Here is a 17226-nt window from a genome sequence, read left to right as displayed (position 1 = left end):
CAGAACCTGAGGGTTCGCAAAATCCAGTCCCAATGCTTTGCCGTGCCTAATTTTTCCCAGAGCCCTTCTCACCTGCTCAGTAGTGAAAGTGAGTCCATGATGACTGGGGAGTTGATGGAATATGGGGTCTGGGAGAGGTGAAGGTTGGGATGATAGCAGTTGGTATGTGGAGGTGTAGATCAAGGAGGGAATGTAGACAGTGGTAGCCTGTGTTGTTCATCCGCATGTTGAACTGGGGGGGGCAGGTGGTGTGGGTGGGGAAGGGGGAAGGAGGAAGGAGGGGATGCTTTGGTGCTGAAGGAGCATTGGATGCTTCAGCACCTTTATGGTGTGCTAAAGATGGTGTGAACAGCAGGGCAATTCTTAAACCTTTTGAAGTATTGGTTTAAATCATTAGTCCATTCACGACTGCATTCCGAGATTCTACAGCTACACTGATTGAAGCCAGTGATGTTCTTCATGCTTCTCCACACCTCTCTTGTGCTACTGTGCCCAAGCTTCTTCTCCAGCTTTCTCGTGTATTCCTCTTTAGACACCCTGATCTCCTCCTTAAGCTCCCTCTGCACATTTCAATTCCTCCCTGTCTCCTGATCTAAAGCCTCTCTTTTTGTGGTTGACAAGAGTCTGCAGGTCACTGGTGACCCATTGTTTGTTGTTGGGGAAGCAGCAAACAGTCCTTGATGGTATTGCAGTGTCCACACAGAAGTTGATGTCCTCACTTATTGTTCACAAAGCACATTCCAGTCAGTAACATCAAAGCAGCCCTTCAAGGCCTCAATGGCCTCTAGAGACCATTTCTTATCTTGGTGGTAGCTAGCTGTTGCTGTACTTTTGGGGTTATATGAGGGCATGAGGTGAACCAGGTTGTGATCTGATCTTCCAAGTCGGCGGGGGGGGGAGGAGAGCTGTGGAGCTGTATGTGTCTTTAACATTTGCATACAAGAGATCCAATGCTTTATTTTCCCATGTATGACAAGAGCACCAATTAAACATATGGATACTACCTCAGGAATGCTAATTCACAAGTTGCAGAGTAAGAATCCAAAACCTTCAAGTATTGTGTGACCTATAGCCAACGGACATTACATCTGGTGGAAGTTAGAATTAGGTTTTATTTGTCAGTTGATTAATTTCACAATGGGATGCTTTCATCTTGGCTGATAGTATAGTTTTTTTAAAATAAAGGGTCTTCTTATTGAAATATTAACTCAATTTCCCTTGCCACAGATTCTGCTTGACTTTCTCAGCATCTTCAATTTTAATTTCAAATTCCTATGAGCTGCAGTCTTCTTATTTTCCTGTCATTTGTATGTGGAGGTATCGTAGCTGGGGGAAGAATCATGGTTGAAAAAGAAGTCCTTTAACAATATAAAGCAGTGTAAAGAAGAATCATAATGAACCTCAACAGAGTGGTGTTGGAGCCATTTCCAAAGCAAAAGACAATGAGTTAATCTGATTTATTTTAGCAGATTAGGTTTTAACAGTTTGTTTGGAAAAGCTTGCTGGTGCGTCAAGCTCCTTTTAATTCATAAGGTCGAAGGGTCTATGTGGAGTCCATTAGTTAATCAAGAATAATTTTAATGTATTAATTCACTGCTGCGGCAATCTGCTTCAGTATATTTGTTTGTTTTGTTATCATTTGCATCGTTCCTGAAGGCTGTAGCAGGTGAAATTATCAATTGCCTTCTTTTCATCCACTGATTTTATAGACATGAAGTCTAACTTTAATCAAGAAATTTATTATCCCTAGTTTCTAGGACAAGCGGAAAGGTAAGGTATCCAGGATAAAGTTAAGTACATTTGCCAAATGTGCTGGGAAAGTTAAGGAAATCAGTGACACTTTAGCTTTCTTTGGCATATTAGATATGCAGTATGATATTTCAATGAAATTGCTTTTTTTTTCAGAGAGATTAAACAATAATCCCTTGAAATTAATATTTGCCAAACTTTTGGGGATAAACTACATGTCAATTTATTCAAAAGTATTTCTCACCAATTTCATATGTAACTGAAGCATAACTTCCCAATTTTGGTATTCAGCTTCCTTATCAATAAACGTTAATATACTGTCTGCTTTCTGAATTGGTGCATCAAATGTTAGGGTATCCAGATCTATTTGCATTTCAGGATAACACACGTTATCTTTGGCATTTCTTATGACCACAGAACATAGCTAGATGTAAGGATTTTAATAAGATTCTCCAGTCCATTTTGTATTATATTGAGTTTGTAGTTAGGTAAGTGATTGTTTTGAACTTGCAGTTTATAATCTAAAACTGTGCTGCCTTGTATCAAATTGTTTTTACACAAAAAGAAAGATTTTTCATTGCTCTACTGATTTGCACTCCCAGCAATGCAAACAACAATTGGGATCTGCATGACAAACAGTCCCCAGCCAATAGTGTGTAAGATTTTCTCTCTCCAGGTCAAATTGATGAACTGAGAGGTATCACTAAAGACTGCAGGTGCAGGAATCTGAAACAAGAGACAAGTGACTACTGGAACTCAATACGTCAGGCAGCATCTGTGGAGGGAAATGTACAGACAATGTTTTGGCTCAAAACATTGGACTGTTGTTGCTAATCATAAACATGAGAAGGTCTGCAGATGCTGGAAGTGTGTGTGTCTGTTGACTTCGTTGCTCATATTTGTTGATGATGAACTAAGTGCCTTCATCAGTTATCAACATTAGAACCCCTGAGTTCTGTATTCTGTGAACGCTGCAGTGACTAGAATCTACTCGGCTCTGAAAAGCGTCTATCTCAGAACTGGAGTACCTGCAGTGTATATTCCTGTGGCCGCGTAGAGTTTTCCTATTCTTTATATAAATTCCTGTGGGTGCTTCAGTTCTTTCACACAATGCAAAGACACAGTGGAATTTTTACGGGCTACTATTAATTATTCCTTAATGCAGGTTAATGACAAAAGGAGTCAAAATGGAGTTGATAGGCTTGTCCGAGACTGAATATATGGCAAGGCAGTAAGGAGTGAGAGGACGGTCTAATGAGATTGCTTCCCAAGAACTGCATAAATCTTTTGGTCTTAAAGTCTTCTTTCTGTTCTATTCCATCTATGTTCCATTCCATTCATATCCTGAGCAACACACACAAAATGCTGGGGGGGCAATAAACAGTCAACATTTCGGGCTGACTTCCTTCATCAGGACTCTTCAGTCATATCCTGCCTCACTATTCCCCTGAGAAGTCATTAACAAAATATTGCTAAGGATAGATTTGAAATTTCATTGGATGGATTACAGATCAAGCCTTGAGTTGGAATGCTAACCAACATTTCTCACCGTGAACTGCAGAAGCATATTACCATAATCCTAAAGACCACTCCATGGATAAAGTCCATTTCTCCTGGTAGGGCAGAGCTTTGGCGGCAACTGAAATCCAGGAAAGGTGGATATCACAAGCTAGATTAATGAAGATCTATCATACACATGTACAGAGAAGGCAACAACATCCAGAATTCATTTTCCCAGGCACATGATTTTCTCATCAAGCTTTTGACAATGTGGGATGACCTATAAAGGATCAGATGTCTTAGCTACAGTAGGTCCTCCAGGTCAAAGTCCAATGTTGTATATAAGCTAAACAAAAATTTAAACACTGCAAATGCTGAATATCTGAAATAAAGCAAAATTAACCTTTTCCTTTTTCACAGATGCTGCCAGGTTTTCTGAGATGTTCCAGCGGTTTCTGTTTTTATTGCATACGAGCCATTTGATCTAGATTGCTGTGCCTTCCTAGCTAAAAAAATATTATTCTGATCTTTCTTCAGCCTTTTACTTCCACTGATCACCTCCCAGATTCTTACTTCATCCTTTCCCCCTCCCCCACCCCACCCTCCCTCACTTGGTTTCACTTATCACGTGGGGCTTATACTCTTTCCCTCCACCCTCCACCTTCCTATTCTGGCTTTCTTCTCCTCTGTCACCCCCTCCTTCACCTTCCTTTCCAATCCTGATGAAGGGTCTCAGTCCAAACTGTTGGCTGTTCATTCCTCTCCATAGATCCTGCCTGACTTGCTGAGTTACTCCAGCATTGTGTGTGTTTTACTGTGGATTTCCAGCATCTGCAGAATCTATTCCCCCGCCCCCAACCCCCGACTCTGACTCCTCATCATTCTTCCCCAGTCCTGCTGAAGGGTATCGGCCCAAGACATCGACTATACTCTTTTCCATAGATACTGCCTGGCCTGCTGAGTTCTTCCAGCATTTTGTGTGTTTTCTGCAGAATCTCCTGTTTATGACTGCAAAGTGCATTCTTCCTTTCAACTGTGAACTCCCCCCCGCCCCCACCACCCCCAAATAAAACTTCCAGTTTGAATCATGTATTTTGATGGCAAGGGATCCTTTAGTGATGCAACTAGAATGAACAGTGTAAACCTTAAATGACATGAATTTAACATGAATAGGTACAGTTTTATTTTTTATTGTACCTCCTAAGAACTGTACTGGCTCCTCCAAACATCTAACACAGATGTTCTATAAATGTCTTCAGCAATATTTTCAAGTCCTGTTCTTATGCTGTGGCTGGGAGTATTTGGCAATTTATCCTCAAATCAAGATGGAGAATAACAAGCACTAGATACAGGGGCAAATTCATTTGCAAGAGTACCATGACTCCAATTTGGATGAATGTTTATTATGTTTAAAAGTCATAAATTTTTAAAAATCAACAGAACTATCAAATGCAATTATAAATCCCATTACTAAGATCAGAGACAATTTTATTTGTATCCAGATGATCTGAATTTAATTTTCTGGCTACACATCTGGCAATATTTACATATCTGCTTGATTAATTTCCTGGAGGGACAGCATTCTTCCAGAAACACATAATGTGCCCGTGCCCAGCTGCCCTGTGAAGAGGGTTAAAATGATTTGGTGGGTTTCTGTCCCCTAGATTGACAATCATTTAGTCCATGAAACATGGGGTTAGTACGTAACCTGGGCCGCATGCCATGAAGGAAGCTCAAGTGACCCCACAAATGGCTTACCATCTGGTTTCTGTACAAACACCATGTTCCTTAGAGCCAAATCAAATATAGTCAGTGCGACTTTGAAAGTGCAGCCATCATTTTAAGATGGAATAGGATGGCATATGCTCTGTGTGCACTCCAGTAAAACCATTGGAACACAAAAGTAATTTTTTTTAATTGATCAGTGGGAATAGGTTGGCATAGCTGCACTATCGCTTTGCATAAAACTAACTTGGATTTCTTTCCACGGAAGTGTATTCTGCAAAAGCCCTGATTTGATCCAAAGTTTCTGATAATTTACAAACTGTACTTCTGTTTCTAAGCTTGGTTCCCGGAAATTTTGATGGAACTCTGAATTAAGCCTCCTCCTTCATTCAATTCTCTTTTAATAGGCATAAAAACCCTGCAGCCTGTGAGTATTAGCTGGAGGGTCACATGGGCTTTGCTGCTGTGTTCATTGTCCTTTACCTGTGTGAATAAATCATCTACTGATATCGAGTCCCTCTAATGTTGGTTTTGAGCCCACTTTTGCAAAAGTGAACTTTGGTAAATGTATCAATACTGCCATGAAAAAATCTGTAGATACTGGAAATCCAAAGCAACAGAAAAACAAAATGCTGGAGGAACTCAGCAGGTCAGGCAGCATCTATGGAAAAGAGCAAACAGCCGACTATTCTGGGCGCCTGAAATGTCGAGTGTTTACTCCTTTCCATGCTGCTTGGTCTTCTTTGTTCCCCTAGCATTTTGTGCATCACTACTGCTTTGGCAGCTTTTAGAAAGTAATTTCCTAACCAGCAATCCATAAAGGGAGCACTTGAGGATATGTTGATATCAAAGTAAGTATTTCAGGTAAGAAGAATAATAATATTCCCCACTTGTTCATTGAAGTGTTTTGGAACATTAACCTCTCTCAGTCAGCTTTCCAATCTTCTGTCTTCTCAATTGTCTCATTTTCCCACCATCACCTTCTGTTGACCCCTTTTTATCTCCATCACTCTACTAATGATCAATTCCTACACCACCTGTTAACTGTTACAAGTGATGTAATAACAACATTCAAATCCTCTCTCCCAACTTTGTTCTTATAGCAAGTTTGACCTCAGTATCATTTAATGTTATCAAATATCTGATGTTATTCCATGTAGAAAATTATTAACTGGGGTGTGTTGTAATGGTGATTGCTTGTAGCAACCTGGAGAATGAACAATAAAAAGGAAGCCCTGGTATATGTCAGCTAAAATGGAGAGGACCACCCAGAATCCCAACAAAAGTAATTGATAGAAGGTATACTGGATTTCCTACATTATCCAACTGCTCACCCTGTCAAGCATCTCCTTTTCCACGTGCTGCAGAGTCTACCAAATTCATATCAGTCATCTGAGAACCAATAGGATTGAATTAGGTGTGAATTAATCAAGAAAATAGTACAAGTTGAGTTAATTAAAATCATCAGATAATTTCAGGCAAAATATTGGAAGGTGAATGTTGCAGCAATTTGTAAATATGACCAAATCTTGATAGTTAAGACCTCATGACATATAATTGAATCCACTAAGTCTTGCTGGCATTAGTTTTATTTTAGAGCTTTGTCACCCCAAAGCACTAATGGACCATTTCTGTGTTTGACTGTTTTTTTATATATATAGCTATCTAAAGAACAAAATGCACAATTGATCACAAAAATAATTGCCTTGTACTATTCTCTGAAGACAAAATTAAGTGACTTTTGAGTCACAATCAATAATATTCAAGAGCAAAATAATAACCAGGGTTTCTGCTCATTAAGGGACTTTAGGTTCTTCCAAAGCACCACACATGAGCATTGTTTTATTTTACTTTTTTAAAAATGACACCCAGCTATGTAACATTGGAGCAAAGGGCCAAAGGTTTGGTCAAGGTAAGTGTTAAAGAACCATCTTGAATGAATGATGAGCTGGAAACTCAGGCATTAAGGCTTTGGCAGCTAAGAGTATAACCTCTATGATTGAGCAACCAAGTTTTACGGATTATTAATAAGAATTTCTGTGTTCTTGTGCAAAGATGCATTAAAGTTTACAGATCTAATAACAGTCTCACAATGAAGAGAATGGACTGAGAAAGTTAAGTGAGATGCACTAATGAAGCAATAACATATGACAGTATTACAATTCTGTACACAGAAAAACTTGTACCAGAATGTGAGAAAGAAAGATGGCATGGAATAGGAGGGTGAAAAAGGCATTTTGAACTGTTTCCAGAATGTAAGGGTGGAACTCAATGTACTGACATCTTTGTTGCCACTGGTACCAGGTACAAATTTGGAGTATGGCTGGCTGGAGATGAATGAGGCTAGGTGAGCCACAGAAGTGCTTGTAAACAAAAGCAAGACAGATATTGCAACTGATACTATGGGGTCACAGGAAATTAGATTGGAAACCAGGATGAGAATATCGTTGTCCTGTGTCTGCATTGTCAGTGCATCACGGAAACCAACCACCCCTCCATATACTCTTTCTACACATCTTGCTGCCTTGACATTCCCTCTTGTTCCACCACACCCCCTCCCCCCATCAGGCAGAAGATACAAAAGCCTAAAGCAACTCACACAGAATGCTGGAGGAACTCAGCAGGTCAGGCAGCATCTATGGAAAATAGTAAATGGTCAATGTTTCAGACCGAGAGCCTTCTTCAGGATCTGGTCCGAATATCAACTACTCTTTTTTTTTCAGCCTGCCCTACTGTGTTCCTCCAGCATTTTGCATGAGTTGCTTTGGATATCCAGCATCTGCAGACTTTCTTGTGTTGGTGATACTAAAATCTGAATGCATGTATTACCAGTCTCTAGGAAAGCTTCTATCCTACTGTTATAAGACAATTGATTGTTTCCCTAATACAATAAGATGGAATCTTGACCTTACAATCTGCTTCATTGTGATTTTGTACCTTGTCTACCTACACTGCACTTGCTCTGCAATTGTAACATTATTATTTTAACTTGTACTACCTCAGCATATTGTTGTAATGAACGGATCTGTAAGAGCAGTAAATAAGACAAGTTTTTTTTACTGTACCGTAGTACATGTGATGATAATAAACCAATTATCAATTTTATTTACCATGATCTTATTGAAAGTTGGAGCCAGCACAAGTGGAAAACACCCTGATTCCTCACTTATTGCTTATGCTGATTTGGCATTCAAACTTCATCTTGGATAGCAATAGACCACTTGGCAAGCTTTTTCTCTTACTATTGAAACCTACTTTCTTCTACAGTTCAGGGACAAGCTAAAAACAACACAGATATCAGTTTACATTGTGTTCTAGGTAAACAATGTTCTGGTCTTGAGATGGAACCTCCATATCTATTTTCAACAGTAATGTCCTTAAAAGGTTGGATTAGGCGCTACCAATGGCCAAAAACTGATTGACTAAACACAAATGACTTCCAGCTGACACTGGCAATCAAAGTCAATTTTCAAAAGGAGATGATTCGCCTGCTGTTTGTGATAAATTGATTTATTTCCTCAAGAAAAAGTCACATTCCTACTTACTGTCTCAGGGTGTGAGGTTTCTTGTTTATTCTGGGTGGCCCAAGTTGGGTGATTAGTGTTTACTAGGCCAGTTACAACAGCTGTTCCCATATTCACTTGGTTGCTCACACTTTGATGTCTTCTGACTTTTTGACCAATCTGGCTATGTTTAGTTTGAGCATCCTCCTTGCTACACTACCAACCCAGAAAAGCTGAGATACGTATGCCAAAATATTTCATTCCTATAGTCTTTTCAATAATGACACTTATCTAATTAATAAATACTGTTTTAAATAAGGAACTTGTAAACCACAACAGCATCCCCAGTAACAAGTAAGCCATTTGCATGAAATAGATTTTTATTAGAAGACAGATTAAAGACTATTCAAAAAGAAACTCCATTTTGAGTAAATTATCTATATTTCACCCATAAAGCCAGCTCACTGAAGGGCAGTGCAAATAATTGTCTTTATATGCATCTTATTTCATGTCAGGGAGGCTGATCTACTTTGCTCCTAATTCAAAATTATTAAAGGAGTTGGTAAGGGCACAGCTAACACTCTGAAAAGAGACAGAACGTGTTGTTAGTCAGTGTGCAATTACATTTTACTGCTTATATTTTCATCTCTGAGCACTGAGTTTCACTTAGAAGTTAAGGATCAACCCAAACGCCTTTCAAAACTTTACACAATTGAAAACACAGCAAGTAGAGTATTGGACATACACCAGCACTATTTAACGGGATCGTCAACTACTTTCAGATTGGCTGTTGACTGATTTCTACCAGTAGTCAGAGGTGAGATCTCTAAAGTTGTGGGAGTCTACAGTAAGTAACAATGCCAGCTGCTTAAAATTTGTATTGGTTTCAGAACAAACATTTTGTTCATGAACTGGAATTGTTTTTTGGAATATAGTATGATCTGGAAATAAGAAAAGGCAATAGGAATCAGGATAGGTTGATGGAAAGGGAGGAGGACTAAAGCTTTCAGGAGCAAGTGTCTTTCTTTTGATAGTGGAATTACACTCTACTCCATTCTAGAACTGATTAGTTTGAAGTAGGGTCCTACGCAAGATCGTTCCTAGATTCCTCTGTTTCCCTGTGCACATGGGCTTTCTTGAAGGGTCACCAATGCATCTATCATGTCATCATTAATCTCTATCCACCAAACAGTTCCGAGCACTCTGCAATAATACTTGAGGGCAGGAGACTAGCAAAAGATTAACATTTCCTCCAGGCATAATTGCAAGACAGTTGAGCCTGTTGTCTCACCACTATCAAATACTTCTCTGATGCCATCCTCTAAATTGGATGGAACGTCAGGAAATGAAATGGTGGATTCAGTAGGGAATTAATTATTGGACTGTTTTGTGATATTTCCAGGATTTTTACCTGTTGATCCTTCACTACCTGTTTTGCTGTTGTTTTTTTTCTTTTGGAGGGAATCTAAAAGCAGAAAAGAACAAGAGATAGTTAGAGGAGAAAATGCATGGTTACAGAACTGGCAGCTTCTAAATCCAAAAGGATTTTATGATGAGAGAAACATGGGATGTGAGGGGAAGGGTTAGAACCCCATAATGTTCATTGTCTCCAGCCCATTGCTGGTTGTGGTTTCAATAAATCACTCTGAATGCATATACAAGGACAAGTTTTAAAAGGTGGCAGTATGTTCAAATGAGATTTTGCTGATGTACAACAGTGTTAAACTTTGATCTTGAAGTGAACATCTGAAAGTATGAGTCTATTTTGATTGTGCTACAATATAGCTCACTAAAGAGACATAATGGTGTTTCGGAGGCTAACATTACACTTTCCATTCTGTGTTGACATAATGCAAGTTAATGTTAATTTGCATTCATGTCATGACATAAGAGCATAAATTGTAAACAGGAACGTTAAAAAAAATAAAAGCAAGTTTCAACCTTTTACATGAATCACAAAGTGAGTTTTGTTGGCAAGTAGTGGCCACTCAAGCTTTGTAGCCTGGGGAAAATTATACACACACACACACACACACACACACACACACACATACACACACACACACACACACACACACACACACACACACACACACACACACACACACACACACACACACACGACAAAAACAAAACTTTTTTGGTCTTGAATTCTTTAATTATTAATTATCTGTTTTAATGCAGAAAGAAAGTATTGAAATAAAAATGATGAAAGGAATTTAAAAACACAGTCCCTGCTGTTACAATTTCAGTTTAATTTTGGACCACACCCTTATTATGTATGCAGTATGAAAATAACTAAAACAAAATATACAATACAAATACAGTACTGGCAATTCTTTTAAAAAACTACAACCAAGATTAGAATACCACCAACTCTGTACCTTACACACAACATAAAAAATATGAACAAAAACAGGCCCTTCAGCCCATCAAGTCTGTGTAGAACCTTTATGCTGCATAGTTCCATCAACCTGCACTCAGACCATAACCCTCCATAACCTCTAGTCATCTGGTAACCTCACCATAAGAAGAGTGTGGATACTATGGAGAGTGCAAAGGAGATTTACAAGGATATTTCCTGGATTGGCGAGCACACCTAATGAGAATAGGTTGTGAACTAGGCCTTTTCTCCTTGGAGCAATGGAGGGTGAATGGTAACCTGATAGAGGTGTATAAGATGATGAGGGGGCATTGATTGTATGGATAGCCAGAGGCTTTTTCCCAGGGCTGAAATGATGAACACAAGGGGGCATAGTTTTAAGGTGCTTGGAAATAGGTACCGAGGAGATGTCAGGGGTAAGTTTTTCTCACAGGGTGGTGGGTGCGTGGAATGCACTGCCGGTGGTGGTGTTGGAAGAGGATACAATAGGGTCTTTTAGGAGCCTCTTAGACAGGTACATGGAGCTTAGAAAAGTAGAGGGCTATGCTCTAGGAAATTCTAGGCAGTCTCTAGTCTAGGTTACATGGTCAACACAACATTGTGGGCCAAAGGGCCTGTAATATGCTGTAAGTTTCTATGTTCTATAACCCTCCCATCTATGTATCCATCCAATGTTCTCTTCAATGTTGAAATTGAACCCGCGTACACCATTTCCACATTCCATATTGTCACCACCCTCATATTCCCCTTAAACATTCCAACTTTTACTCTTAACCCATAACCTCTAGTTCTGGATTCATCCAACCTCAGTGGAAAAGGCCTGCTTACATTTACCGTATCTATACCCCTCATAATTTTTCATACCTCTTTTGAATCTACCCTCTCCTATGCTCTTAAATTCCTCTACATGAGGAAATAGTCAAGAACAAGACAGTGTGACTGCAGAAAAGAGGCATGTACAGGGATCCAGAGGACAGTTCCAGAGCAGCCTTACAAGTATAAGATTCTTCCTCCCCCTCTGGATGAAGGTGAGGACTCAACCGAGCACTGACTGACCATGTATTTCAGTAAGAAATGTCAAGGACAGATGATTATCTACACTTAGTGGCTATTTTTTTTGGTACACCAGTACACCTTATTATTTCAAATCATGCAGCATCAACTCTATGCATAAAAGCATGCAGGTATGGTCAAGAAGTTCAGTAGTTGTGCAGATTAAACACCAGAATGGGGAAGAAATGTGATCTAAGCGACTTTGACCATGGAGTGGTTGTTGGTGCCAAACAGGGTGTCTTTGAGTATCTCAAAAACTGCTGATTTCCTGGGATTTTTATGCACAACAGTCTCTAGAGTTCACAGAGAAAGGTGCAAAAAAAAGTGTGCGGCCGTTTTGTGTGTGGGGGGGAGAAGAATACATTGTTAATGAGAGAGGTCAGCAGAGACTGACTCAAGCTGACAGGAAGGTGATTGTAACTCATATAGCCACACATTACCACAGTGGTATGCAGAAGAGCAGCTCTGAATGCACAACATGTCCAAGCTTGAGGCTGAAGGGCTACAGCAGCAGAAGACCACAAACATGCACCCAGTGGCTATTTTTTGGGGACAGGTGGTACCTAACAGAGACTACCAGAGACTGATTGTAAGTGAAGTACAGAAAGATCCAGGTGTTCCACCATGAATCATAACAAAGTTAGAAGTTAAGTCCAACAGGTAGTTAAGAAAGGAAAATGGCTATTCGGCCTTCATTACAAAAGGGCTGGAGATAAATAGGGAAGTTTTGTTGCAATTGTATAGTGCTGGTGCAATACTGCGTATCAGTTTGCTGATAGAATTTTAAGATTATAAGAGGAATAAATAAAGTGTACAGCCTGTATCCTTCTCCACATTTCTGACACTAAAGGACATGCAGCTAGGTGATAGGGGTAAGTTCCAATGAGATGTGTGGGCAAGATTTTTAGACAGAAAGTAGAAGGAGCCTGGAAGGTGGTGGCAGAGTGTTGCGATGGAGGCAAATATAATAGAGACTTTATACAGACACATGATGTGCAGAGAATGGAGGGATATGGGTACTGTGTAGGAAATAATTCAATTAAGTGTTTAATTGGTTTGGCACAATATTGTGGGTGGAAGTCTCTGTTCCTGTGCTCTACTGTTCTATGATCTAGTATATAGATTTGGTCCCTTACCAAAAAAAAATGAAGTAACATTGGAGACAATACAAAAGTGATGCCCCAGGCTCATTCTTGGAATGTGACAGGAGTTCCATGAAAGCAGTAGTAACCTAATACCACTCTTTCAATAGCGTCTATCTAAAACACAAATTTCCTTTCATGGAATGTGGACTAAGGTAAACAGGGAGTGTTGTCGCTGTGCTTTGATCAAGATTTGACAAGACTGACACAAAAGGAAGAGGGTTAAATACAATTGCAAAGAAACCTTAATTGGCTTTCTCACGAAAATGACTGCCACCTTCTTTCAGCTGCCCGCATGCGAGAGCCCCCAGACTCTGCTGCAACGTCCGCGATTGTGACAGGATGAGAACACATTGTAACTGAAAATGCAACTTGAAAAGCAAATTACCGAATGCTGGGAATCTAAAACAAAAGAGAAATTTTCTAGGATCTGCTCCCCAAGTCAGGAAGCATGTCCAGAGAGAGAATAAGGGTTAATTTTCAAGTTGATGAACATTCACCAGTATGTTATTCCCCTGAGAATGTAAGCACTCCTTGTCTTTGATGGAAACTTGTGCGAAAGTCTCAAACAAGCAGCTTTATGAGTCAGTGTTCTTGTCTGGTGGCAGAGCTCACCAGAAACTTTAGCACATGCTGCTCATTATTTTTAAACATTAAATAAATGTTCAAAAGAGTCACAGGGGATATATCAGTGGATTTCACACATCTTTGTGGAGGGCAAAACCTCCCAGCAGTTGTGCAGTCTAATAAAATTTGCCTTGATTGCACAATTAGAGAATTGCCATGAACACAAGGAGTAGAATTTTAACTTGCGTCAGTAGTAGGCAGCCATTAATCCCAGGGATCATGGGTTAGCGCCTCTGGTGGACTGTGTCCTCTCCAGGGCGCAAGCCTGGCCGGAAATATTTGAAGAACCGGCTGTTGCCCATGCAATGGGTTCCCCCTCTCCGCGTCACTGATGTAGTCCAAGGGAAGGGCAAGCATCGATACAGTTTGGCACCAGTGCCGTCGTAGAGGTTACCAGAATGAGGATGTAAACAACATCAAACTGCCTTAGGGACCCCGGCTCCAGAATTCTTCCCCGGGGTTTACTCCCAAAGCCTGTCTCAAGGGTGGGTATGACCACAAGGCAGCGGAGGTTTAAAATCAGAGTTCTCCTTCCCCTAGGCAGGCTGCTGCCAAGGCTGACGAGCCCCACCTGCCCTAAGCAACTGGTTTCGAGGCACTAGTGGTCCGCCTTTGCCCCTCTCTTGTCTGTAGAAACAGTTCTGCTGGGCCTAGTAGCTAAGCCACACGGTTGTCAGAGGCTGTTAGAGTTGCTCGCCATTTAGAGAACTTTATAGGTAGTGGGAGCTTATCTCCACGATCACGCCCCCCCCCCCCCCGGCTGTGATAACTTACATTAATAAAGGATATAAATATGAATCGTTTGTTACTGGATGACTACAAATATGGTTTCTTGATATTGTTTAATTTTACAGGACACGACAGTGAAAGATGGAGCCTTAATCCTCCAACAATATGTTAGTATAATGTTGCTGCATTCCAGTTCTCAATTCCTCTTAATTGGTGTCATTTCAAACTAGCTCCAAACTCAAACAGCTGAGATAAGTCTACCAAAATCTGCTGCCACCACAGTTCTTTGAAGAGGCAAAAGCTGCCTCTAATGAGGGCAGGCTGGTTCTATATCGTGACATTGGCTCTTATTGAGTCAGCCACAGATAACATTGGCTGCAAGCCACAATCATGGTGATTAGTCAACGAAAGAAAGTTGGGGCCTTACCTGCTGTCGTAGCAGCAGTCTGCCTTGTATCACAATGTTTGTCAGGATTAACTCCAATAATATTTGCATCTACTTCTCTACTGAAAATCTTTTTAACTTTGTATGATGTTGTCCTTGTCTTTGATGACTTTTAATCAATACTTTGATGTATCCACCAAGTTTTAAGTTAGACATAATATATACTCACAAAAGCCACCCCCATTATTTCACAGGAACACTGGGACACAAACAAATCATTTTTCCTCTTGAGTTTTTTTTCTTATTCAGGTAAATGACGACTGATTTGTGACCCAAAATAGCATTCAAATGTATTCAGTTCTTGGCTAAAGTGCCACATCTTTTCCAATATTCTCCCAGGACTCAAACGTTTCATCCCAGATTTTAATATGTAGCATTTACCTGCTGTTCTTCCATGACTTATATTTTGGCATCCAAAACTGGAGCCAATACCCTGCAAATTCACCGACATACAACATAAACAACGTTTCACATTGCTTGCTGTACATATGACATCCAATCCATTAATGCATCTGCATATTCTTCTCTTTCATCGTTACAATTTCCGCTACAATTATTTGGAACTTACAACATCTATTGTTCCTCCTATTGTATTCAATCATGTATTTATTTGTAATGGATATCATCTGTTGTGGATTAGCCAGATCACAGATTTTGTCTAACTTCTTTGCAAGATCCTTGGCTTCTCTCACTCATAATCCCATACTTAGAATGGTTTTGGCACTAGACCACACTTGGATGTGTCTACCTAATACATTAGTACAGATTAGGAACAGCAGGAATCTTTGACCCAAACCATACGGCATTTTACCAGCCCTTCCTCTGACAATACTTCCTTAACAGCACCAGCTGTTTCCCATTCTCTGCCAATTTTAACACCTAAACCGACATTTTATCTTGAAGTGCTTATATCAACCATTTATCTACAGATTTAACATATTGAAGTGCAATACTAGGCAGTATTCCAGGTGATTAGACCTAAATTAAACAAAAATTAGACTTCATACCAATATGGCTGATTCAAACACTTGCCTGAAAATTCATCCCAATTAGTATACTAAATAAATGGTAAAGTTATTGGAACAAACCTTTGTCAGTAGAAATTGATAACTCCAGTTTATTACAAAAATATTATCAGCCACAAGGAATTTCTGGGCAAATACCGTGGAATACTCACTCAGAGAATGATCTAAATGCTGATGATTATTTTGTTCTCAGAAGAGCTCCAGACGAAATGGGTAACCACAGTTCAGAAACAAAATGAACCTCTGTTCAGGAGGTGGAGCAGCATCTTATATACCATCTGAGAGCCTCCAACTCAATGCCATGAATATCGATTTCTCCTTCTGGTAAAAAAAAATTTCCCTCCCCTTTTCCTATTCCACACTCGGGCCTCTTACCTCTTCTCACCTGCCTATCACCTCCCCCTAGTCCTCCTTCTCATTCCCTTTCTGCTATAGTCCACTCTCCTCACCAGCCCTTTCCCTTTCCTATCCACTTGGCTTCACTGATCACTTTCTAGCTATCCTCCTTCCCCAGCGCCCCCCCCACCCCACCTTTATATTCTGGCATCTTCCTTCTTCCTTTCCAGTCCTGAAGATGGGTCTTGGCCCAAAATGTCGACTGTTCATTTCCATGGATGCTGCCTGACCTGCAGATTTCCTCCAGCATTTTCTGTGTGTTGCTATGAACATCTGTTATTTTTGTTTTATTTGGTGCCACAGAGAAATTATACAAATTGGGCATCCCTTCACAGCTTAGGATAAGTGTTTTTTAAATAGCCAGGTGTTCCTGGTGTAATGACTTTTTATGGCAACAAATCACAGTAGAGTGGTTGAATCCATATCTGGAACAGCAACTAAATGATTGTGGTCAAATATATACAGTAGGTCCAGTGAGTCAGTGGATGGGTAAACAGCATGTTATTTATGGATGGCACCAAATAAAATTGTTATTAAAGAAAATTAATGGTGATATTGCCAAAGTGCTGCTCTAGTAAGTATTGCTGGAACTTTTCGGTTACAAATATCCAGCAATGAGGATGCCTGGAGTGACTTACAGAAAAGTATTATCCTATCATTTTGAAGCATCATTTGTATTCTATCCGAGCGTGCAAAGATGCAATGTTGTACTCATGATTTTCTGGCCGGTGATAACATACCTCTCATTCCTGCTTGAAAGTCAGTTAACCATGGTTGGACAACTTTATGGCAGAGACTGTGCATCTAAGTATTTGAGAGATGTGTCTGAGCACCTAATTTGTGATAAAATGAACACAGTAATGCCATTAGTGTTTTTTAAATGATGCAGTGTCTATTAGCCCACAAATTCTGCACAGACTACATATAGAGTGTTGTACTTGTCCCTTTT

The sequence above is a fragment of the Mobula birostris genome, chromosome 14 (assembly GCF_030028105.1).
Source record: "Mobula birostris isolate sMobBir1 chromosome 14, sMobBir1.hap1, whole genome shotgun sequence".
Lineage (NCBI taxonomy): Eukaryota > Metazoa > Chordata > Chondrichthyes > Myliobatiformes > Myliobatidae > Mobula > Mobula birostris.
The sequence above is the reverse complement of the archived record's forward strand: the minus strand, read 5'-3'. Positions refer to the sequence as shown.